At 39.0% G+C, this 24,027-nt stretch overlaps 1 protein-coding gene across 2 annotated transcripts in view; it reads left to right on the plus strand.

The window, feature by feature from the left end:
* EXD2 (exonuclease 3'-5' domain containing 2) overlaps window positions 1–24,027 on the plus strand; it is a 96,837-nt gene that overhangs the window by 28,829 nt on the left and 43,981 nt on the right. Inside the window, exon 1 of one of the 2 annotated variants that reach the window (XM_024739655.1) lies at window positions 6,165–6,244. The exons of the other annotated variant lie outside the window; for it this stretch is intronic. The gene's annotated coding sequence lies outside the window, so the exon portion shown is untranslated. Of the gene's footprint in view, window positions 1–6,164; window positions 6,245–24,027 lie in introns of those variants that run through there. 2 annotated transcript variants of the gene reach the window in all.

Below are 24,027 nucleotides of genomic sequence, written 5' to 3' on the forward strand. Positions count from 1 at the left end.
AAGCCAAAACAATCACAGAAGAAGCCTGGCTTCCATTTAGCATATCCCTAGCTTCCCCATGACAATGAACTCCATTCAGAGAATATCTAAAGCCTTCCCTTGTTTTCACTATAAAGATTTCCCATTTCTCTGCCTGCCTTTGAGTCTTTGCCAAACAGAAGTGATGGTGGCTGACTCCCTGCCACAGCAAGTTCTGAGTAAATAGCTTCTGTTTTTTCTCATTTGGGTGGCCTTCATCTTTTTCTATATCTTTTTACCTTGAAGCTTTGTGTTTTCCCATTTTTTAAGAGGGATTTCAGGAGGAAGTGGACTTATATGTGGCTCAGTCCGTCACCTTTAACTGGAGTTCTCTCTCTGTGCTCTTTTCTCTGTGATCTAGAGGCCAGAGTCTACACTTTTCCCCCAGCTCCAGAAAACCCAAAATAACCTTTGTCTTTTCCTCTTGCAAACCTGGATGCAAAATTCAACACCTATTCAAAGTCCTCCAAAGAATCTACTGGAACAAAAGCATTAGAGAACAATATAGACTTAAGGGAAACCTACATAGGAGGGAGAGAAGATGAAGTTGCATAACACGCACGCCCCCATGACCCCGCATAAAGAACTTAAACTCACATCCCAGAACACTTTAAACACTCTTTCTCTCCCAAAGTGTCTCCTCCAAGGTGTCTTTCTCCCAGGAAGATTCAGCCTTTCAGTCTTTCAACCCCTATTGTTAGATGAACTTGTCTCACCGGGGGATGTATGTGTCTCACCCTCACTCTAAGGAGGCTTCATGAATTTCTTCTAAATGAATTCAGGCATCTTTCCCAAGAGGTAGTCTCATTCCAGCTCCTTAAGAGAAAAAAAAAGTTCTGATTCTCTAAATCACCAAAAAAGGATACCTTTTCTCACTTGCTCACAAATAGTCTTTTTGTGTTTCCAACTAGCTTGTAAGCTTCTTGAGTGCATAGCTACATATTTTTATAATCTGTATAGTACCTAATAATATTACAAAAGTTTATAGATGTGACCAGCAGGCAGAAAGGAGCAATAGAATTTCAATGGAAGGAAATAGGATATTCAGAAAGAGGCTATTTAGTGGTTCCTCAAAGTTTTGACCTTTATCTTCAAGACACTAAACAAATCCAGTAAAGGGTATCCACTGTTTTTTTTGCGGTACGCGGGCCTGTCACTGTTGTGGCCTCTCCCGTTGCGGAGCACAGGCTCCGGACGCGCAGGCTTAGTGGCCATGGCTCACGGGCCTAGCCGCTCCGTGGCATGTGGGATCTTCCCGGACCGGGGCACGAACCCGTGTCCCCTGCATCGGCAGGCAGATAGATTCTCAAGCACTGCGCCACCAGGGAAGCCCAGGGTATCCACCTTTATTGTACATCTCCTGGGCACTGTATTCAGCAGGTTTAAGTTGACCTGGGTGGCATGCATTCATTATTAGTATCTTTCATGTCCTGTATCACTTAGGGATTGGGTTCTATTGCTAGTAACAAAGACTTGACTGCATGGCTTAAAAAAAATTAATTTATTTTCTCATGTAAAAGAAGTCCAGAGGTAGGTAGTTCAGGGTTAGTACAGACTATAGAGGGAATCAGGGGTCCAGGCTTCTTCCTCCTTTCCACTCCACCTTTCTAGGTACCTGGCTTCCATCTTCAAGGTGCCACTGCAGTGGCAGAGGGCTGTGGAGTGCCAGCCATCAGGTCCTAGTCTCAGCAAGAAAGAAGTAGAAGGGTAATGACAAAAAGGCAAAAAAAAAAAAAAAAAACCACCAAAAAACGCCCCCTTTTTAGTAACTTTACCCAAAGTCCAATGCAAAAACTTGTTTATACCTCATTGGCCAGAACGTAGTCACATGGCTACCATAATTATTCACAATGGAGACAGAAAAATGCATTTTTTTTAGTGCATTTAATACCCTGACTTCTGTCACTAAGTAGAGAGGAGAATGGATATTGGGTAGGCCACTAGCACTTCTGCCACAGTTCCTCTTAAATTTTCTGTACATGATGTCCTAATGCTTGGCATTAAGTTGTCCTTGGAATCAATAAATAAATGAATAAGCCATTTTTAGATAAATCAAGCAGTTCACAGCATGATCTCTCTCTCTCTCTTTTTTTTTTTTTTGTAGTTAATTGACTTTATTACTAGAGCAGATTTAGGTTCAGAGAAAATTCTAACATAAAGCACGAGTTCCCATATGCCTTCCCCCCATATCCCCCCGCCTTGCCACACAGGCACAGTTTCTGTTAACATCTTCCACTGGTGTGGTATGTTTTTTACAATTGATGAACCAATATTGATGCATTATTACTAACTAAAGTCCATAGTTTAGGATTTTCTCCTTGTGCTGCACAGTTCTATGGGTTTTAATACATGCATACTGTCATGTATCCACCATGACAGTATCATACAGAATAGATTCACTGGCCTAAAATCCCTCTGTGCTCCAGCTATACACCCCTCTCTTCCTCCCCAGGAACCTCTGGCAACCACTGATCGTTTTACTGTCATCATAGTTTTGCCTTTTCCAGAATATCATATAGTTGGAATCACACAGTATGTACCCTTCTCAGACTGGCTTCTTTCACTTAGCAATATGCATTTAAGGTTCCTCCACGTCTTCTTATGGGTTGACAGCTAATTTCTTTTTATCACTGAATAATATTCCATTGTATGAATGTAATACAGTTTTGTTATCTATTCACCTATTGAAGAACGTCTTGGTTATTTCAATTTATGACTAAAGCTGCTATAAACATTTGTGTTCAAGTTTTTGTGTGGATTAAGTTTTCAACTCATTTGTGTAAATACCTAGGAGCATGATTGCTGGATTGTATGGCAAAACTATGTTTAGCTTTGTTAAGGAACTGACAAAGTATCTTCAGAAGTGGCTGTACCATTTTGCATTCCAGCCAGCAATGAATGAGAGTTCCCGTTGCTCCATATCCTTGTCAGCACTTGGCACTGTAGTGTTTGGATTTTAGCCATTCTAACAGAATTTACAGAATTAATGAAATACTGGTATCCCATTATTGTTTTAGTTTACAATTCCCTAATAACATATAATGTTGAACATCTTTTCACATGCTTATTTTGGATATCATATAACTTCTTTGAAACATCTATTCAGATCTTTTGCTCACTTTTTAATTGGGTTGTTGAGTTTCAAAAGTTCTCTCTGTATTCTGTATAACAGTCCTTTATTAGATATGTTTTGCAGATATTTCCTCCAAGTCTGTGTTTTGTCTTTTCATTCTCTTGTCTAATAAATTTTTGGCATAAAGTCATTCATTATATTTTCTAATTTCTTATATCTCTGCTGTATTTTGTTATGTTCCCCCTTCTAATCCTAGTATTATTTATTTGTTGTTATTTCTCTTCTATCTGGATCAATCTCACAGAACTTTTTTCATTATTGTTTTCAAAGATCTAACCTTAGTTTTGTTGGCCATATGAATAACATCTTTTTCTATTATATTAATTTATTCTCTGATTTTTGTTATCCTCTTCCTTCTAGTATTTTGGATGTATTCTTTTGTTTTTTTCTAATGTATTACCTGATCACTTATGTAATTGATTTTTAGTCTTTCTTATTTTCTAGTGTAAAAAGCATATAACGTTATCAATTTACATGAATCCTATAAATTTTCATATAGGTATAGTATTTATTATTCTCAAATCTAATATTATAAATTTCCATTGGGATTTCTTTTCTGAGCTTTAAATTACTAAGATTTAAAAAAAAAAAAATTCTCCAGGGGCTTCCCTGGTGGTGCAGTGGTTGAGAGTCCGCCTGCCGATGCAGGGGACAGGGTTCATGCCCCAGTCCGGGAAGATCCCACATGCCGCGGAGCGGCTGGGCCTGTGAGCCATGGCCGCTAAGCCTGCACGTCTGGAGCCTGTGCTCCGCAACAGGAGAGGCCACAACAGTGGGAGGCCCGTGTACCAGAAAAAAAAAACCAAATTCTCCAAATATATGGAGTTTTAAAAACAATCATTTTATTACTGATTTCTAACTTAATTGTAATGTGGTCAGAAAATGAGATCCGTATGATAGCATTTTTTTTTCAGTATGTAGAAAGTTGCTCAATGGCCTAAATTAAAATTAATTTTCTTAAATCTTTGTTTTTAAAGTATGTGTGTGCTTAAAATACTGGGTGTAGAGTTTATACATGTTCCTTAGTAAATGTTAATTAATAGTGTTGGAGACAATCCTGCAATCACTGGTGAGTCTTGGATGTCTTTTCATATTTAAGAGTGCTATAGGCTGAATGTTTTGTGTCCCTTCAAAATTCATATGTTGAAAACTAACTCCCAACATAATGGTATCAGGAGGCAGAGGCCTTTGAGAAGTGATTAGGTCATGAGGGTGGAGCCCTCATGATTGGGATTAGTGCCTTATAAAAGAGGCCCAAGAGGACTTCCCAGTGATTAAGACTGCATCCTTCCAATGCAGGGGATGCAGGTTCAATCCCTGGTTGGGGAACTCAGATCCCACATGCTGTGTGGTCTGTAAAAAAAAAAGAAAGCCCAAGAGAGCTCCCTACCCTTGGTTAAGTGAGGACACAGTGAAAAGACAGCTGTCTATAAACCAGGAAGTAGGCACTCACCAGACAATAAATCTGTCAGCACATAGATCATGGACTGTGAGAAATAAATTTCTGTTGTTTACAAGCTACCCAGTCAATGGTATTTTGTTATTACAGTCCAAAGGGACTAAGACAGAGTGAGTACTAAAAAGTTGACTGGAAATTATTTATGCATAGATGGGGCTTGTTGACTGGGCCTTAAATGTAGGGTGATTGCTTATGGATGTAGACAGTTTATTATGGGATCCCTCAAATGATATATCCTTCCATTCTAATAATTTCTGTCCTCTAAAATTATACTGATATTTGTTTGGCTGCTATTATTGCCTCTCCTGTTCTTTTTCTTCTTTGGGCTTATAAACTTTTCACTCCTTTATTTTCATTAAAAAAAAAAACCCAAAGAAACCCCCCCCCCAAAAACCCATCACTTTTTATTGATGTATGTATGCATTCAGAAAACCAACATAAATATGCAACCTGAACACACATGTAAACCAGCACTCAGATTAAGAAACAGAACATTATTAGCACTTCAAGAACCTCCCCATGTTCTCTTCCAGAGTCACTGCTCCACTAAGAATAATCACTACATTTGTTACCCAACCATACTTGGGTCCGCTCACCTGCGCATAGTAAAGCCAATCTACTGACACTGGATTGTGGTGTAGGAAAGTGCAGCATTTATTGCAAGACACCAAGCAAGGGTCCAGGCAGCTAGGGCTCAAAAGAGCTGAACTTCCTGATGGCTTTCAGGGAAAGGTTTTTAAAGACAGGGTGTGGGAAAGGGGTTGTGGGTGTGAGTGATCAGCTCGTGGACATTCTTCAGATGGGTTGGTGATGAGGTACTAATAATACTACTGTCTCATGAGGTTATGAATATTAAATGAGGCAAAATATGTAAAACATTTTGCAAAGTTCCTAGCACACTGTGATCACAGTCATCAAATGGCGGCTATTATTATCCCTTATACTGTTTATGCACGTCTCATTTCTCCTATTTTACACATTCTGTGACAAAGCAACAGCACATAGCACACATTAGCTGCCTCACAAATAACAGTTGCTGATAAAGACTGGGTGAATGAAAGTTTTTAAATATAAATGGAAGGTATTGTGGTTATTGTTATAAAAGATAGGATAAATTATTATAATGGCTATAGTATAAAATGTGCTGCTAATGAGGAATACATTATTTAAACAAGTGTCTCTTCTATTTACCTTCATCATTTAACAGTTAAGAATATCTATGCAGTGGAGAAACATTCCTGGAGCTAATTAGTAAGGACAGTTAGATGTCCCAGATTGCATTTGTAAGGGTTCCAGAGGCTTCTTTCTTTAAAACCAAAACAAACAAAAATATCACCTGGAAACAAAAACAAAAACACCACTTATCTGAAAGATGTTCAGGTTTTCCAATTTTAACAAATCTTTTGTTCAGCAGTGGAGAAACTCGGGAGGCACCACCTGCCCCCAACTGCTTCCGTACAAGATGGCGTCGTCCATTTGTACACCCTGACTGGGGTTGTCCCTTCAGCCCGTCACAGGACCGGAAGTGGTTTCGGTCCTAGTGGATCCGGGTGGGTGCGCGCAGGTGGCCACAGAGGTTCCAGGTCTTCAATGTGAGGCGCCGCAGGTGTTCCCGGTGGGGTCCAGGGCCGCAGGTAAGCGAGGATCAGGGGCGGGCGAGGCTCTTCTCCAGACTTGTGCGAGTAGCGGAGGGGGTTTCCAGCGCGGATTGAGGAGAGGGCTCAGGAAGCTGGCGATGTCACCGTGTGCGGGGGCGACTGCTTGCGGGGACCTCGTTTTCCCCAAGCGACTTGGCCCTGCCCCTCTCCCCGCCCCGCTCGCCCGTTGCGGGGGCGGTTCAGCACCCAGGTGCGCTCCGAGGGCTGTCATCTCGGTCCGCGGCCTCCCACGTCCTTCCCTCGGCGCCTCCTCGGACCCCCTTTTGCTCTCTATAGGAGTATATACCAAACCTTCGTGGCTTCTTTTTTTTTAATTTAATTTAATTTATTTTTTATACAGCAAGTACTTATGTTATCCATTTTATACATATTAGTGCATATATGTCAATCCCCGTCTCCCAATTCACCCCACCACCACCCGCCCCTCGCCTTCGTGGCTTCTTGACCCAATTAGCTAAAACGGAGGCACCGCTCGCAGCACCTGGCAACTGCTTGGGCGCTGCGTGTTGCACGCGTCCGCAGTTACAGTTTGGTCCCCTCCATTCGTCCCCCGCCCCCATTGTTACCGCCTCTTTCCTCTCAGACCACACCCGTTGCTCCGGGCCTTGCTGGGAGCCACCTCCTTCCCTTTTCGCATCCCTGGAATAGAGCAGAACCAGAACGTTAATGATTATTTGTTACAAAATTGATATCTGCTCGTTTAAATATAAACGAAACCCAAACCTTTATAAACTTTTAATATATTAATGGACGCAAACTCCCTTAGATACCCATTCCTTGAAAACACTATAACGTATTTTTTTAGTTTCATTGCAAGGGTAGAAGGAACAGTACTGAAAGGTTTTGTTAATATCGAAGTTACGAGGTACGAGAGAAAAGAGGTTTAAGAAGGGGAAGGAATTATAAATTTTGGTCAAGTTGAGTTTGTTTTAAAAAATGTATTTATTCTGTATTTATTTTGGTTGTAGTCCATGCATACAATCATATCAGAAATTTAAAATAGATCCTCTTTGACCTATCTCTTTACATCTCCATCTTTTCTTCTTTAATCTCTTGACCCCAGGTAAAAACTGTTATCAGTTTGGGGTGTTTTTTCTATTTCTTTGTCTTTACATTTATTGATATGTGTTTGTACATATAAGTATGTAAGGTTTTGTGTTAAACTTTTACAAATGTGGCATATTGTACCTCTTCAACAACTAGGGTCTTGGAACTTTCTCTTTGTCAATATGTAGACATCTAGCGTATTCGTTCTACCTGCTCTGTACATTTCAGAGTGTGTTAAGATCCCATTGTATGTGAGATACCATAGGTTGCTTACAGTTTTTCACCATTAGGCACAGTGTCGCAGAGAATATCCTTACACCTGCGTCTGTGTGCTTGTGTGAGCGTTTGTCAAGGATAGAAACCTGCAGGTGGAATCAGTGGGTAGGAGGGTGTGGACGTTTAATGCCAAACTGCCCAACAGTGTATAATCATACCTATTTCCCCAGCTCTTTTAAACACTTGATGGTATCAGTCTTTTTTACTTTTGCCAACCTGATGGGTGGAAAATGACTCTAATTTGGTGTTTTAATTTGTATTTCCCTAGTCATTGGTGAGATTGAGCATCTCTTCATGATTGTTGGCTGTTTGTATTACCTCTTTTGAGAAATGTCTCATTTCTATTGGGTTGTCTTTTATATATGGTAGTGTTTTATATATTCAGGATATTAATCTTTTATCATTCATATATGTTTGAAATATTTATTCCCAACATACTGCATTTTAAAGTTGTTACTTACCTTTTAACCATAGAGCATCTTTGTAGAACAAAAGTTGTAGATTTTATGTTTAAATGTATCAGTCTTTTACTATGTGTGTTTTGTATTTTGTGGCTTTCATTCCTTATCCCAGTGGTTCTCAAATGGGAGCTATTTTGCTTTCTAGGAGCAACTTGGCAATGTCACGAGACATTTTTTGGTTGTCATCTAGTGGGTAGAAGCCAGGGATGATGTTAAACATCCTACAATGCACAGAAAAGCCCCTATAACAAAGAATTTTTCTGGCCTAAAATGTCAGTAGTGCTGAGGTTGAAAAACCCTGTTCTACCTTGAAGCAGAGTTTTCTCTTATGAGTATGTTTTCTCCTGTAAGTTGTTATATGGTAGAGTTTTTCTCTAATTCCTGTGTGAGTGTGTTTGAGTGTGTGTGTGTGTGTGTGTGAGAGAGAGAGAGAGAGAGAGAGAAAATGGTGTTCGCCTTACTCTTTCCAAACAATGTCACTCTGAATATCAGTCCATTCTTGACCCACTAATCTAAAATGACGCATTTATCATGTACTAATTTCTCACCCACATAGTGTCTGTTTCTGGACTCTCTTCTGTTCTATGTCCTAATTTTCTATTTTGCTGGACCAATACCATAACATTCTATGTCAAATATATATTATACTTTGATATCTAGTAGTGTAAATAGTCCTCATGATTATTTTTATTGTTATTTTATTAGACGTCATATACTTTATCAGCTCACATACTCATTATTTAATCAGTGTTTTGGTGGTAGTCTTACAATTTATTTTCCAGATTAATTTTAGAATCAGCTTGTCAAGTACTTTTTTTGTTTTTTTTTTTGTTTTGTTTTGTATTGTTTTGTTTTGGCTGCATTGGGTCTTTGTTGCTGTGTGTGGGCTTTCTCTAGTTGTGGCGAGCAGGGGCTACTCTTCGTTGCGGTGCATGGGCTTCTCATTGCGGTGGCTTCTCTTGTTGTGGAGCACGGGCTCTAGGCACGGGGACTTCAGTAGTTATGGCACGCAGCCTCAGTAGTTGTGGCACACGGGCTCAGTAGTTGCGGCTCACAGGCTCTAGAGTGCAGGCTCAGTAGTTGTGACGCATGGGCTTAATTGCTCCGCGGCACATGGGATCTTCCTGGACCAGGGATCAAACCCGTGTCCCTGCACTGGCAGGTGGATTCTTAACCACTGCGCCACGAGGGAAGTCCTCAAGTAGTTTTTTTTTTAAGTGGCTTTATTGAGATGTAATTCACATAATTTGTTGTTTAAAGTGTACAATTCAGTGATTTTTAGTATATTCACAATTATGCAGCCCCTACAACCTAAATTTAGAACATTTTTATCATCCCCCAAAGAATCCCATACCTATTAGCAGTCACTCCCCTTCCCATTCCCCAGCACCCTAGCCCTAGAGAGCCACTAATCTTTCTGCCTTTATAGATCTAAATATTTTGTATAAATGGAATCATACAATTTGTGGTATTTTGTGATTGGCTTCTTTCATTTAGCATAATGTTTTCAAGGTTCACCCATGTTGTAGCATGTGTCAGTACTCATTCCTTTTTATTGGTGAATAAAATTGTATCATATGGTGTATTTGTTTCCTAGGGATACGGTATTGAAGTAACACAAACTGGGTGGCTTAAAATAACAACTGTATTCTCTCACAGCCCTGGAGGCTATAAAGTCCAAAATCAAGGGGTCAGCAGGACTGTGCTCTCTCTGAGGGCTCTAGGGGAGGATCCTTTCTTGCCTCTTTCTAGCTTCTGGTGGTTGCCAGCAATCCTTGGCATTCTTTGGCATTCCTTGGCTGCAACTGTGTAACTACAACTTCTGCCTCTGTTTTCTTCACATGGCCTTCATCCCAGAGTGTCTATCTTCACATCGTAATTCTCTCTGTGCAAGTCTGTCTCTGCGTCTCTTCTCCCCTTCATGTAGGACACCAGTTATATTGAATTAAGGGCCCACTCTACTCCAGCAGGACCTCATTTTAACTTAATTAGGTATGCAAAGGCCTTTTCCAAATAAAGTCACATTTGTAGGTAATGGGGGTGAGGACTTTTAGCATATCTTTTGGGGGAACACAATTCAACCCATAACATTATGGATATGCTATATTTTATTTATCCATTCATGAGCTGATGGACATTTGGTTTGTTTCCAGTTTTTGGCTATTATGAATAATGCTGCTATGAACTATTGGGCGGACATGCGCTTTCATTCCTCTTGGATATATACTTAGGAGTGGAATTGCTAGGTCATACGGCAACTCTATGTTTAATCATTTGAGGAACTCCCAGATTATCTTCCAAAGCAGCTGTACTATTTTCTGTCAACATCAGCAATGTATGAGAGTTCTAATTTCTCCATATTATTGCCAGTACTTATTAGCTGTCTTTTTAATCAGAGCCATCCTCATGGGTGTGAAGTAGTATCTCATTGTGCTTTTGATTTGCATTTCCCTAATACCTAATGATGTTGAGCATCTTTTCATGTGCTTATTGGCCATTTGTATATCTTCTTTGAAGAAATGTCTATTCAGATTCTTGCCTGTTTTAAATTGGTTTCTTTGTCTTTTTATTATTGAGTTATGAGTTTTTAAAATTTATTTTATTAAAAAAATTTTGGGGGTCTGTGTTGGCTCTTCTTTGCTGCCCATGGGCTTTCTCTAGTTGCAGTGAGCAAGAGCTACTCTCTGTTGTGGTGCGCGGGCTTCTCATTGCGGTGGCTTCTCTTGTTGCAGAGCATGGGCTCTAGGCGTGTAGGCTTCAATAGTTGCAGCATGCATCTCAGTAGTTGCAGCACGTGGGCTCAGTAGTAGCAGCATGTGGGCTCTAGAGAGCAGGCTCAGTAGTTGTGGCACATGGGCTTAGTTGTCCCATGGCATGGCATGTGGAATCTTTCTGGACCAGGGATTGAACTCGTGTCCCTGCGTTGACAGACAGATTCTTAACCATTGCGCCAACAGAGAAGTCCCATAAGAGTTTTTTATATAGTCCAGATACATGCCCTTATGAGATCTATGACTAGCAAATATTTTCTCCCATCCCATGGGTTTTTTCACTTTTTTGATGGTCAATTCATTTTTTTGTTTCTTTGTTTTTTTGTTTTTATTTCCATTACTCTAGGAGGGGGATCAGAAAAGATCTTGCTGGGATTTATGTCAAAGAGTGTTCTTCCTATGTTTTCCTCTAAGAGTTTCATAGTGTCCCATCTTACATTTAGGTCTCTAACCCATTTTGAGTTTATTTTTGTGTACGGTGTTAGGGAGTGTTCTAATTTCATTCTTTTACATGCGCTGTCCAGTTTTCCCAGCACCACTTATTGAAGAGACTGTCTTTTCTCCAGTGTATATCCTTGCTTCCTTTGTCATAGATTCGTTGACCATAGGTGTGTGGGTTTTTCTCTGGGCTTTCTATCCTGTTCCATTGATCTGTATTTCTCTTTTTGTGCCAGTACCATATTGTCTTGATTACTGTGGCTTTGTAGTATAGTCTGAAGTCAGGGAGTCTGATTCCTCCAGCTCTGTTTTTTTCCCTCAAGACTGCTTTGGCTATTTGGGGTCTTTTGTTTCTCCATACAAATTTTAAGATTTTTGGACTTCCCTGTTGGCGCAGTGGTTGGGAGTCCACCTGCTGATACAGGGGATATGGGTTCGTGCCCCGGTCTGGGAGGATCCCACATACCACGGATCGGCTGGGCCTGTGAGCCATGGCCGCTGAGCCTGCACATCTGGAGCCTGTGCTCTGCAATGGGAGAGGCCACAACAGTGAGAGGCCCACGTACCACAAAAAAAATAAATAAATAAAAATTTTAAGATTTACAAGAAGAAGTGTAATCTGCTCTTTTTGGGTGGAATGTGCTATAACTATCAATTAAATCTATCTGGTCTATTGTGTCATTTAAAGCTTGTGTTTCCTTATTAATTTTCTGTTTGGATGATCTGTCTGTTGGTGTAAGTGAGGTGTTAAAGTCCCCCAATATTATTGTGTTACTGTCTATTTCCTCTTTTATAGCTGTTAGCAGTTGCCTTATGTATTGAGGTGCTCCTATGTTGGGTGCATATAGATTTATAATTGTTATATCTTCTTCTTGGATTGATCCCTTGATCATTATGTAGTGTCCTTCCTTGTCTCTTTTAACATTCTTTATTTTAAAGTCTATTTTATCTGATATGAGTATTGCTACTCCAGCTTTCTTTTGATTTCATTTGCATGTAATATCTTTTCCCATCCCCTCACTTTCAGTGTGTATGTGTCTCTAGGTCTGAAGTGGGTCTCTTGTAGACAGCATATATATGGGTCTTGTTTTTGTATCCATTCAGCAAGCCTGTGTCTTTTGGTTGGAGCACTTAATCCATTCACGTTTAAGGTAATTATTGATATGTATGTTCCTATGACCATTTTCTTAATTGTTATGGGTTTGATTTTTAGGTCCTTTTCTTCTGTTGTGTTTCCCTCTTAGAGAAGTTCCTTTAGCATTTGTTGTAGTGCTGGTTTTGTGGTGCTGAATTCTCTTAGCTTTTGCTTGTCTGTAAAGCTTTTGATTTCTCTGTGGAATCTGAATGAGATCCCTTGCTGGGTAGAGTAATCTTGATTGTAGGTTCTTCCCTTTCATCACTTTAAATATATCATGCCACTCCCTTCTGGCTTGTAGAGTTTCTGCTGAGAAATCAGCTGTTAACCTTGTGGGAGTTCCCTTGTATGTTATTTGTCGTTTTTCCCTTTCTGCTTTCAGTAATTTTTCTTTGTGTTTAATTTTTGTCAGTTTGATTACTATGTGTCTCAGCATGTTTCTCCTTGGGTTTATCCTGCCTGGGACTCTCTGCACTTCCTGGACTTGGGTGGCTATTTCTTTTCCCAAGTTAGGGAACTTTTTGACTATAATCTCTTCAAATATTTTCTCAGGTCCTATCTCTCTCTCTTCTCCTTCTGGAACCCCTGTAATGCGAATGTTGTTGCATTTGATGTTGTCCCAGAGGTTCCTTAGGCTGTCTTAATTTATTTTCATTCTTTTTTCTTTATTCTGTTCTGTGGCCGTGAATTCCACCATTCTCTCTTCCAGGTCACTTATCTGTTCTTCTGCCTCAGTTATTCTGCTATTGATTCCTTCTAGTGTAGTTTTCATTTCAATTATTATATTGTTCATCTCTGTTTGTTTGTTCTTTAATTCTTCTAGGTGTTTGTTCTTTAATTCTTCTAGGTCTTTGTTAAACATTTCTTGCATCTTCTAGACCATTTTCTTAATTGTTATGGGTTTGATTTTTAGGTCCTTTTCTTCTGTTGTGTTTCCCTCTTAGAGAAGTTCCTTTAGCATTTGTTGTAGTGCTGGTTTTGTGGTGCTGAATTCTCTTAGCTTTTGCTTGTCTGTAAAGCTTTTGATTTCTCTGTGGAATCTGAATGAGATCCCTTGCTGGGTAGAGTAATCTTGATTGTAGGTTCTTCCCTTTCATCACTTTAAATATATCATGCCACTCCCTTCTGGCTTGTAGAGTTTCTGCTGAGAAATCAGCTGTTAACCTTGTGGGAGTTCCCTTGTATGTTATTTGTCATTTTTCCCTTTCTGCTTTCAGTAATTTTTCTTTGTGTTTAATTTTTGTCAGTTTGATTACTATGTGTCTCAGCATGTTTCTCCTTGGGTTTATCCTGCCTGGGACTCTCTGCACTTCCTGGACTTGGGTGGCTATTTCTTTTCCCAAGTTAGGGAACTTTTTGACTATAATCTCTTCAAATATTTTCTCAGGTCCTATCTCTCTCTCTTCTCCTTCTGGAACCCCTGTAATGCGAATGTTGTTGCATTTGATGTTGTCCCAGAGGTTCCTTAGGCTGTCTTAATTTATTTTCATTCTTTTTTCTTTATTCTGTTCTGTGGCCGTGAATTCCACCATTCTCTCTTCCAGGTCACTTATCTGTTCTTCTGCCTCAGTTATTCTGCTATTGATTCCTTCTAGTGTAGTTTTCATTTCAATTATTATATTGTTCATCTCTGTTTGTTTGTTCTTTAATTCTTCTAGGTGTTTGTTCTTTAATTCTTCTAGGTCTTTGTTAAACATTTCTTGCATCTTCTCGATCTTTGCCTCCATACTTTTTCTGAGGTCCTGGATCATCTTCACTATCATTATTCTGAATTCTTTTTCTGGAGGGTCGCCTACCTCCACTTCATTTAGTTGTTTATCTGGGGTTTTATCTTATTCCTTCATCTGGTGCAGAGCCCTCTGCCTTTTCATCTTGTCTATCTTTCTGTGATGTGGTTTGTGTTCCACAGGCTGCAGGATTGTAGTTCTTGCTTCTGCTGTCAGTTCATTTTTTTAAACTTTTTTAAAAATTAAGTTTGCATTTGATTTACTACATTATTTTGAGTATTTGAGTAAAACAATCTCTTGTTTATTAAAGAAAAATAGGGTAATTATCATACCTTCTGTAGAGAGTTGTTGAAAAGATTAAATGAGTCATGTATATATGAATATACATGAGTATGCATGTAAAGAGCCTGGCACATTATATGTGCTCTGTAAGTGACAGCTGCTATAATATATCTGTGCTCTTCAAGTCTTCTTCTGTATCTTCAGTAAAGCTTTCTGTTTTTCTTCATATTGATCTTGAACATTTCTTGTTGAGTTTACACCTAGGTTTGTTTGTGTGTACATGTGGTTGTTGTTTAAATACATGTGGCTTGTGGGACTTCCCTCGTGGCACAGTGGTTATGACTCTGTGCTCCCAACGCAGGGGGCCTGGTTTCGATTCCTGTTCAGGGAACTAGATCCCACATGCATGCTGCAACTAAGAGTTTGCAACTAAGGAGGGCTTGAGCTGCAACTAAGGACCCCACATGCTGCAAGTAAGACCTGGAGCAACTAACTAACTAAATAAATAAATAAAACAAAAAACATGTGGCTTGTAGTTTTAAAACAGCTTATATTGCTATGGGATTTTCTTCATATTGTTATAATGGGTATGGAAAGCTATTGATTTTATATTCATCAAACTTTCAAAATTTTAAGTTGTAAAAGTTGTGACTTGTTTACTCATCCAGGTGATTCCAATACTGCCATTCTGTTAAGAGCTATTCTTTTCCATTCTGCCTTCTTCTGCCCTGATTTGGATCTTCTTTCCCTCTTGGCCGTGCTATTGTGAGTCTTCTAACAGGTCTCCTTGCCTCTAGCCTTGCCCACCTGCAGTCCAGCACCCACACTGCCACCATGGTGTTCTTTGAAATAGGAGCCTGAACTTGTCACTTCCCTTATAAGTCTGTTATTGGCTCTCCATTACCTATAAGGTTTTATCTTTCAGGGTAATAGAAGGCTCCTCACAACTTGACCTGTATCTACTCCTTCTCGCATCATCCCTCTCTGTTTCCTTACTTGCACATTGGGCTCTAGCACAGTGCTATCCAGTAGAAATATAATGTGAGCCCCATAAATCATTTAAAGCTTTCTAGTAGCCACATTAAAAGTATAAAAAGAAACAGGTGAACTTAATTTTAACCGGTTTTATTTAACCCGGTATATCCAAAATATTATTTCAACGTAAGATGTAAAAAATCGGGAATTCCCTGGCAGTCCAGTGGTTAGGACTCTGCACTTCCAGTGCAGGGGGCACAGGTTTGATCCCTGGTCAGGGAATTAAGATCCTGCAAGCCATGTGGCACGGCAAAAAAAAAAAAAAGATATAAAAAATCAATATGGAATTAATAAAGATAGAAAGTATAATAGAGGTTACCAAGAGTTGGGGGAGGGAGGAATGGAAAGTTATTGTTTAATGGGTACAGAGTTTGTTTGGGATGATGAAGTAGTTCTAGAAATGGATAGTGGTGATGGTTGCACAACCTTGTGAATGCAGTTATGCTACTGAATGTTACACTTAAAAGTGATTAAAATGGTAAATTTTGTGTTATGTATGTTTTACTACAATAAAAAAAAGTCACCTTAAAATATCAATATAGAAATTATCAGTAAGATATTTTTTACTTTTTTTAAAGAGTAATTCTTCAAAATTCGGTATTTTACACTTGCAGTATGTGTTAAATTTGCTTGTACTCTTTCACGAGTACCACGATGCTTCGTGCCTTTTGTGTCCTTACGTGCTATTCCCTCTGCCTTGCGCACCTGGAGAATGTTTGCTCATTTTTTAACACCAGTACCAGTCTCAGTGTTCATCCCTCTCAGCGAGTGTTTCTCTTAATAATCCCCTTACTCTTCCCTCTTTGCCATCCCTGTACTTGTGTGTGCTTCTGTTGTTGGTGTTTCCTCACCAAATTGCAGCTTGTTCAATACATGCATTTCTCCTTTTCTGAATCCTGCATTTTTGAAAGCAGCTTGTGCCATTTAACTCTTTTTACCCAAAGTCTAACACAATGTCTGGTTTATTGAAAGTGCTATTTACATGTTTGCTGAATGAATCCCTTGGCTAGGAAAAAACCCACACAAAATCTCTCCATATAAAAATGAATTAGTAAGTTTTTTGAATGTTGCCGACAGTTCCCTCATATGGAGGTACCCCACTTGCTCCTTCAATTTCCCTGTGAGGCCTTTCTTTTTCTCAGGTCACACATGATAAAGAATAAGTAGGAACCTGATAGCCTGGGAATTCTAGATCTGAGGGAGCCCTTCTCAATGGAAGCAAATCAATAATACTTTGTTTTTTCAACTTTTCTACTGTAACGTAACCTCATTTTAGTGTTATTAAACATGGAGATAGTTTGAAATACAAAAATAAATTTGAAAAATGAATTAATAAAAACATGTTAGATGCTGTTATTTTCTTTGAAGACAGAAATTCACTTTTCTATACAAAAACATGTTTAAGTTGGGAGGGAAGGCACAATCAAGATGAAAGTCGATTTCAAAGGGTAAAATGTTTGGCTGAAGCAGACAAGAGGAAATTTAGAAGAAAGAAATGTAAAATTTTGGATTTAACTGCAACGTATAAATTACAAGTATATAAAATGGGGAACTCAATATGATTTCAGTGAATTTTAATTTACCACAAACTCTATGAGGGTCGGTGTGATTCTGCTATTCAAAAACCTATCATTTCATCCATCATTAATAAAATATAGGGTCCAGACCCTGGGAAGTAATAGTACCAATGTAGTCCACATCAATTAGAACATGTCTCAAGTTTTGAATACAGACCTGGGTGCCACATTTAAGAGATACCTTGACAAGCTTGGAGCCATTCCGAAAGATCTGGCCATAATGGCAAGTGGTCTATAAACTAGGTCACGGGAAGCTGATTGGGTTAAGTAAAATGTACTAAGGGGAGTCATAAGAGCTATCTTCACATATTTCACAAGCTCTAAGGAGGGAGTAAACACTTGTCATTTCAGAGGCCAGACTGAACATCAAAGAGAGCAGTTTCTATGTAGGGAACTTTTACAGAATGCAAGGACTTTTCAACAAAAACTACCTCTTAAGGTGATGAACTCTGTTCCTGGATGTATTCAGGTAGAGATAAAGTCATGATCTGTCAGGATTACCGTGGAAAGGAATCTTGAATTGTGTGAGAGCTGAATTTGGCTTCTAAATTTTAACTCTATGATTCTTTGTTTTCCTTTAATAGTTCTGTGGTTTATAGAACCTCAGTAGTAGTCATAGCTAACATTTATTGAACCCTAATGTGCTAGCCAATATGCTGAGTATTTTGATCATCTTACCTAAGTCTCACAATAATCCTGCATGGTAGGTACTATCCTTCCCATTTTACTGAGGAGGAAACTGAGGCTTAGAGAAGTTCAGTAATTTGCCCAAGTTTATATAGCTAACAATTGGCAGAGGCTGGATTTGAACTCAGGATATTTGACTCTACTTTATCCTCTACTTTATGCTATTCTCTAAACATTTTAACATATTTGTTTAATTCATTAAAATGAGATTTATTTCAAGAATATAATCATATGTCTTAAATGTTAAGTGGGATATTTACTTTGCCTATCTCTAAAAAGCACCACTAAAAAAACTTATTTTTTTCTAATTATGAATATATACATACTCGTATAGAATTTGAAAAATCAAAACTATTTATAACCCTACTACCCTTAGGTAACCATTGTTATCGGTTTGATGTTGTTGTTTTATACAATTTTGTTTTTTAAAGAATGGCAGATCCTTTCAGTCACTGAAGATAGTGAAGCACTGAAAGCTTTGGATCCCCAAGCAAGTCCTTAGCAGGTGTTTTAATCTGTTTGGGCTGCTGTAATAGAATACCACAGACTGGGTGGTTTATAGACAGCAGTTCTCACAGTTCTGGAGGCTAGAAGTCTGAGATCAGATTGCCAGCATGGTTGAGTCCTGATGAGAGTTCTCTTCTGGGCTGCAGACTGCCAACAACATCTTATTGTATCCTTTTATGGCAGAGGTCAGAGAGAAGCAAGGTCTCGTGTGACTTTTTAAGGGCACTAATCCCAGTCACGAGGGTGCCACCCTTTTGACCTCATCTGATCCTAATTACCTTCCAAAGGCCCCACTTTTTAATACCAAAAATTTAGGGTTGTGATTTCCACATGAATTTCAGAGAGACACAAACATTCAGTCTATAACACAAGATTTGATTTTTCTCACTCCTAACCCAGTATTGAACCATACTGCTTCATGGGATCTTCTGGGACCAGGGCTCGAACCCGTGTCCTCTGCATTGGCAGGTGGATTCTCAACCACTGTGCCACCAGGGAAGTCCCATACTGCTTCTTTATAGTATGAAGCCTCAATAAGGGGGAAAAAAATTTGTTTCACATGAATAAACGGATTTTTGTAATTTTCATAATTGAATTAGAAATATTTATCATAGGACTTCCCTGGTGGTGCAGTGGTTAAGAATCCGCCTGCCAATGCAGGGGATACGGGTTTGAGCCCTGGTCTGGGAAGATCTCACATGCCATGGAGCAACTAAACCCGTGTGCCACAACTACTGAGCCTGTGCTCTAGAGCCTGCGAGCCACAACTATTGAGCCTGCAAGCCACAACTACTGAAGCCCACGTGCCTAGAGCCTGTGCTCCACAACAAGAGAAGCCACTGCAATGAGAAACCTGTGCACCACAATGAAGAGTAACCCCCGCTCGCCGCAACTAGAGAAAGCCCGCGCGCAGCAACGAAAACCCAATGCAGCCAAAAATAAATAAATTTATTTATTTATTTAAAAAATATTTATCATAAAATGTTAACATATAGTACCTTGAATTGAGTTTTATTCATTCAATAAATATTTATTGTTATCAGTTCTGTGCTACTTGCTGGAGATATTTATATATAAATGAAGAAACCAGTTAAGGTCCCTATACATGCTGGAAATATTTATATATAAATGAAGAAGCCAGTTAAGGTCCCTATTTTCATGAGGTTTACATTCTAGTGGGAAAGATAGACAATGAATGAACCAGCAGTCATTAATTCTTTAGTTGGGCCAACAGGAGAAAAATCAGAAATATCCCTGAATTTTGACAATTGCATACACTTGTGTAACCCAAGCCTCCATCAAGACATGAAACTTTACCACAGTTCCAGAAAGTTCCTTCATGCCTGAAATGCTCTTCCTTAGAATTTGTCATATCTGGCTTTTTTTGTCATTCAGTGCTCAGCTTAAATGTCTCTTCCCTGTACCCACCTCTCCCAGAGGCAACTATTGTTCATATTTTTTTCTACCATAGATTAGTTTTAGCTGTTCTAGAACTTTATATAAATAGAATTATACAGTATCTCTTTTATATCTGGCTTCTTTCACTCGGTCTAATGTTATTTGAGATTCATCCAGATTGCATGTATCAGTAATAAGTTCCTTTTTATTGCTGGTTAGCATTCCATATAGATATACCACTAGGGCTGTTTCCAGTTTGGGGCTGTTATGAATACAGCTGTAATGAATATTCTTATACAAGTCTTTCTCTGGATATATTTAATTTCTCCAACTTGGGACTCAGAGAACTGTACCAAATCTGACCTCCTTCATCTTCCAAATCTTCATTATGTGGATATTGAGTTTCTCAATCCATCCTCTGTGTCTCTGTTCTTATATTTTCTACCTCTTTATCTCTGTGATGTGTTCTGGGTGACTTCCTCAGATTTATCCTCAATTCGGTAATTTTTTCTCTCTCTCTGTATGTCTGATCTGCTGTTTAACCTGTCTGTTGAGTTTTTAAAAATTTTTAACAGATATTTTTCATACCTAGAAATTCTTTTTGTTGCCTCCTGTTCATGTTTGGGATTTTATTTTCCTGAATTTCCCTGGTTGTTACTTTGAAGTCTCTTTCAGATCTCAGTTATAGATATTTTTTTGCTGGCTCTGTGAGCTATTATTATTGATTTTAGGGTTTTGGGTTTTGTTTTGTTTTCATTCGTTTGTGAGCACTCTTCTAGGGAGTGATCTTCTGTGGGAGTCCTGCATGTTTCCTGCATGATAAAACAGTTTTACCATTGCATGATAAAACAGTTTTACCATTGCATGATAAAACAGTTTTACCATTGCATGATAAAACAGTTTTACCATTGCATGGTAAAACAGTTTTATGATCAGCTCTGCCTGGTTCCAACAGAACTGACCAATTCTAAGCATTTTAGTTTTAGTTTCTTGGCTGAGGGTTTCCTTTTTCAAGGATAATGTGAACTTGGGTCCTTTATCTGTCCAGAGTGCAGGTTTGAGGGGCTGTCCTTTCATGAGGGACTCTGTTCATATTCCTTTTTTTAAATTGAATGAAAGATTCTTTATATTCTATAATACTTTGCAGTTTTCAAAAGTTTCACACACATGATTTCATATAATCCCAAAATAACCCCCTTTTTTCCTCCTACCCCTATATTGCCCCTCCCACTTCCCTCTCCCCGCTGGTAACCACTAGTTTGTTCTCTGTGAGTCTGCTTCTTTCTGTTATATTCACTAGTTTGTTGTATTTTTTAGATTCCACATGTTGGTGATATTATACAGTATTTGTCTTTCTCTGTCTGACTTATTTCACTTTGTGTAATGCCCTCTAAGTTCATCCATGTTGCCGCAATGGTAAATTTTCATTCTTTTTTATGGCTGAGTAGTATTCCTTTGTATATACTGTATCTTTTTTTTTTTTTTTTTTTTTTTTTGTTTGTGTGGGCTACGCGGGCCTCTCACTGTTGTGGCCTCTCCCGCTGCGGAGCACAGGCTCCGGACGCGCAGGCTCAGCAGCCATGGCTCATGGGCCCAGCCGCTCCGCGGCATGTGGGATCTTCCCAGACTGGGGCACGAACCTGTGTCCCCTGCATCGGCAGGCGGACTCTCAACTACTGCGCCACCAGGGAAGCCCTGTATCTTCTTTTTAAAAAAAATTATTGAAGTATAGTTGATTTACAATGTTATGTTAGTTTCAGGTGTACAGCAAAGTGATTCAAATATATACATCCTTTTTCAGATTCTTTTCCCTTATAGGTTATTACAAAATATTGAGTATATTTTGAGTACTAGGCTATACAGTAGGTCCTTGTTGGTTATCTATTTTATATATAGTAATGTGTATATGTTAATCCCAAACTCCTATTTTATCCCTCCCCCACCTTCCCCTTTGGTAATCATAAGTTTGTTTTCTATGTCTGTGGGTCTGTTTTTGTTTTGTAAATAAGTTCATTTGTGTCATTGTTTTAGATTTCACAATTAAGGGATATCATATGATATTTGTCTTTGTCTGACTTACTTCACTTAGTATGAATCTCTAGGTCCATCCATGTTGCTGCAAATCGCATTATTTCATTCTTTTTTATGGGTAAGTAATACTGCATTGTGTATATGTACCACGTTTTCTTTATCCATTCATCTGTTGATGGACATTTAGGTTGATTCCATGTCTTGACTATTGTAAATAGTGCTGCAACGAACATTGGGGTGCATGTATCTTTTCGAATTAGTGTTTTCGTTTTTGGGGGGTATATACCAAGGAGTGGAATTGCTGGGTCATATGGTAGTTCTATTTTCAGTTTTTTGAGAAACTTCCATTATGTTTTCCACAGTGGTTGCACCAATTTACCTTCCCACCAACAGTGTACAAGGGTTCCCTTTTCTCTGCATCCTCGCCAACATTTGTTGTTTGTGGGTTTTTTTGATGATAGCCATTCTGACAGGTGTGAGAATGTGGTTTTGATTTGCACTTCCCTGATGATTAACGATGTTGAGCATCTTTTCATGTGCCTGCTGGCCATCTGCATTTCCTCTTTGGAAAAATGGCTATTCAGTTCTTCTGCCCACTTTTTAATTGGGTTGTTTGTTTTGTTTTGTTTTTTCATGTTGAATTGTATGAGCTGTTTATATATATTGGATATTAATCCCTTATTGGTCATATCATTTGCAAATATTTTCTCCCATTCAATAGATTGTCTTTTCATTTTGTCAGTGGTTTCCTTTGCTGTGAAAAAGCTTTTTGTTTTTGGCTGTGTTGGATCTTTGTTGCTGCGCACAAGCTTTCTCTAGTTGTGGCGAGCGGGGGCTACTCTTTGTTGTGGTGCACGGGCTTCTCATTGCAGTGGCTTCTATATGTACCACGTTTTCTTTATCCATTCATCTGTTGATGGACATTTAGGTTGATTCCATGTCTTGACTATTGTAAATAGTGCTGCAACGAACATTGGGGTGCATGTATCTTTTCGAATTAGTGTTTTCGTTTTTGGGGGGTATATACCAAGGAGTGGAATTGCTGGGTCATATGGTAGTTCTATTTTCAGTTTTTTGAGAAACTTCCATTATGTTTTCCACAGTGGTTGCACCAATTTACCTTCCCACCAACAGTGTACAAGGGTTCCCTTTTCTCTGCATCCTCGCCAACATTTGTTGTTTGTGGGTTTTTTTGATGATAGCCATTCTGACAGGTGTGAGAATGTGGTTTTGATTTGCACTTCCCTGATGATTAACGATGTTGAGCATCTTTTCATGTGCCTGCTGGCCATCTGCATTTCCTCTTTGGAAAAATGGCTATTCAGTTCTTCTGCCCACTTTTTAATTGGGTTGTTTGTTTTGTTTTGTTTTTTCATGTTGAATTGTATGAGCTGTTTATATATATTGGATATTAATCCCTTATTGGTCATATCATTTGCAAATATTTTCTCCCATTCAATAGATTGTCTTTTCATTTTGTCAGTGGTTTCCTTTGCTGTGAAAAAGCTTTTTGTTTTTGGCTGTGTTGGATCTTTGTTGCTGCGCACAAGCTTTCTCTAGTTGTGGCGAGCGGGGGCTACTCTTTGTTGTGGTGCACGGGCTTCTCATTGCAGTGGCTTCTATTGTTGAGAGGAGTGGGCTCTACGCGCGCGGGCTTCAGTAATTGCAGCACACAGGCTCAGTAGTTGTGGCACACAGGACCTAGAGCACACGGGCTTCAGTAGTTGCGGCACGTGGGCTCTAGGGCACCTGGGCTTCAGTAGTTGTGGCGTGTGGGCTCAGCAGTTGTGGCTCATGGGCTTAGTTGCTTTGCGGCATGTGGGATCTTCTTGGACCAGGGATTGAACCCATGTCCCCTGCATTGGCAGGCAGATTCTTAACCACTGCACCACCAGGGAAGTCCCTTTTTTTTCTAAAAAATTTTAAAATATATATTTTTAAATAAAAAAAATTTTTTTTTCTGTGCAAAAGCTTTTACATTTAACTAATTCCTATTAGTTTATTTCTTCTTTTATTTGCTTTAGGAGATGGATCCAAAAAAAGATTGCAATTTATGTCAAAAAGTGTTCTGCTTATGTTTTCTTCTAGGAGTTTTATAGTATCAGGTCTTACATTTAGGTCTTTAATCCATTTTGAGTTTATTTTTGTATGTGATATTAGAGAGTGTTCTAATTTCATTCTTTTACATGTAGCTGTCCAGTTTTCCCAGCACCACCTATTGAAGAGACTGTCTTTTCTCCATTGTATATTCTTGCCTCCTTTGTCATATATTATGTAATCAGAGGTGCATGGGTTTATCTCTGGACTTTCTATCCTGTTCCATAGATTTATATTTCTGTTTTTGTGCCAGTACCATACTGTTTTGATTACTCTAGGTTTGTAGTATA

This window comes from Neophocaena asiaeorientalis, unplaced genomic scaffold (genome assembly GCF_003031525.2).
Source record: "Neophocaena asiaeorientalis asiaeorientalis breed wild unplaced genomic scaffold, Neophocaena_asiaeorientalis_V1.1 scaffold348, whole genome shotgun sequence".
NCBI lineage: Eukaryota > Metazoa > Chordata > Mammalia > Artiodactyla > Phocoenidae > Neophocaena > Neophocaena asiaeorientalis.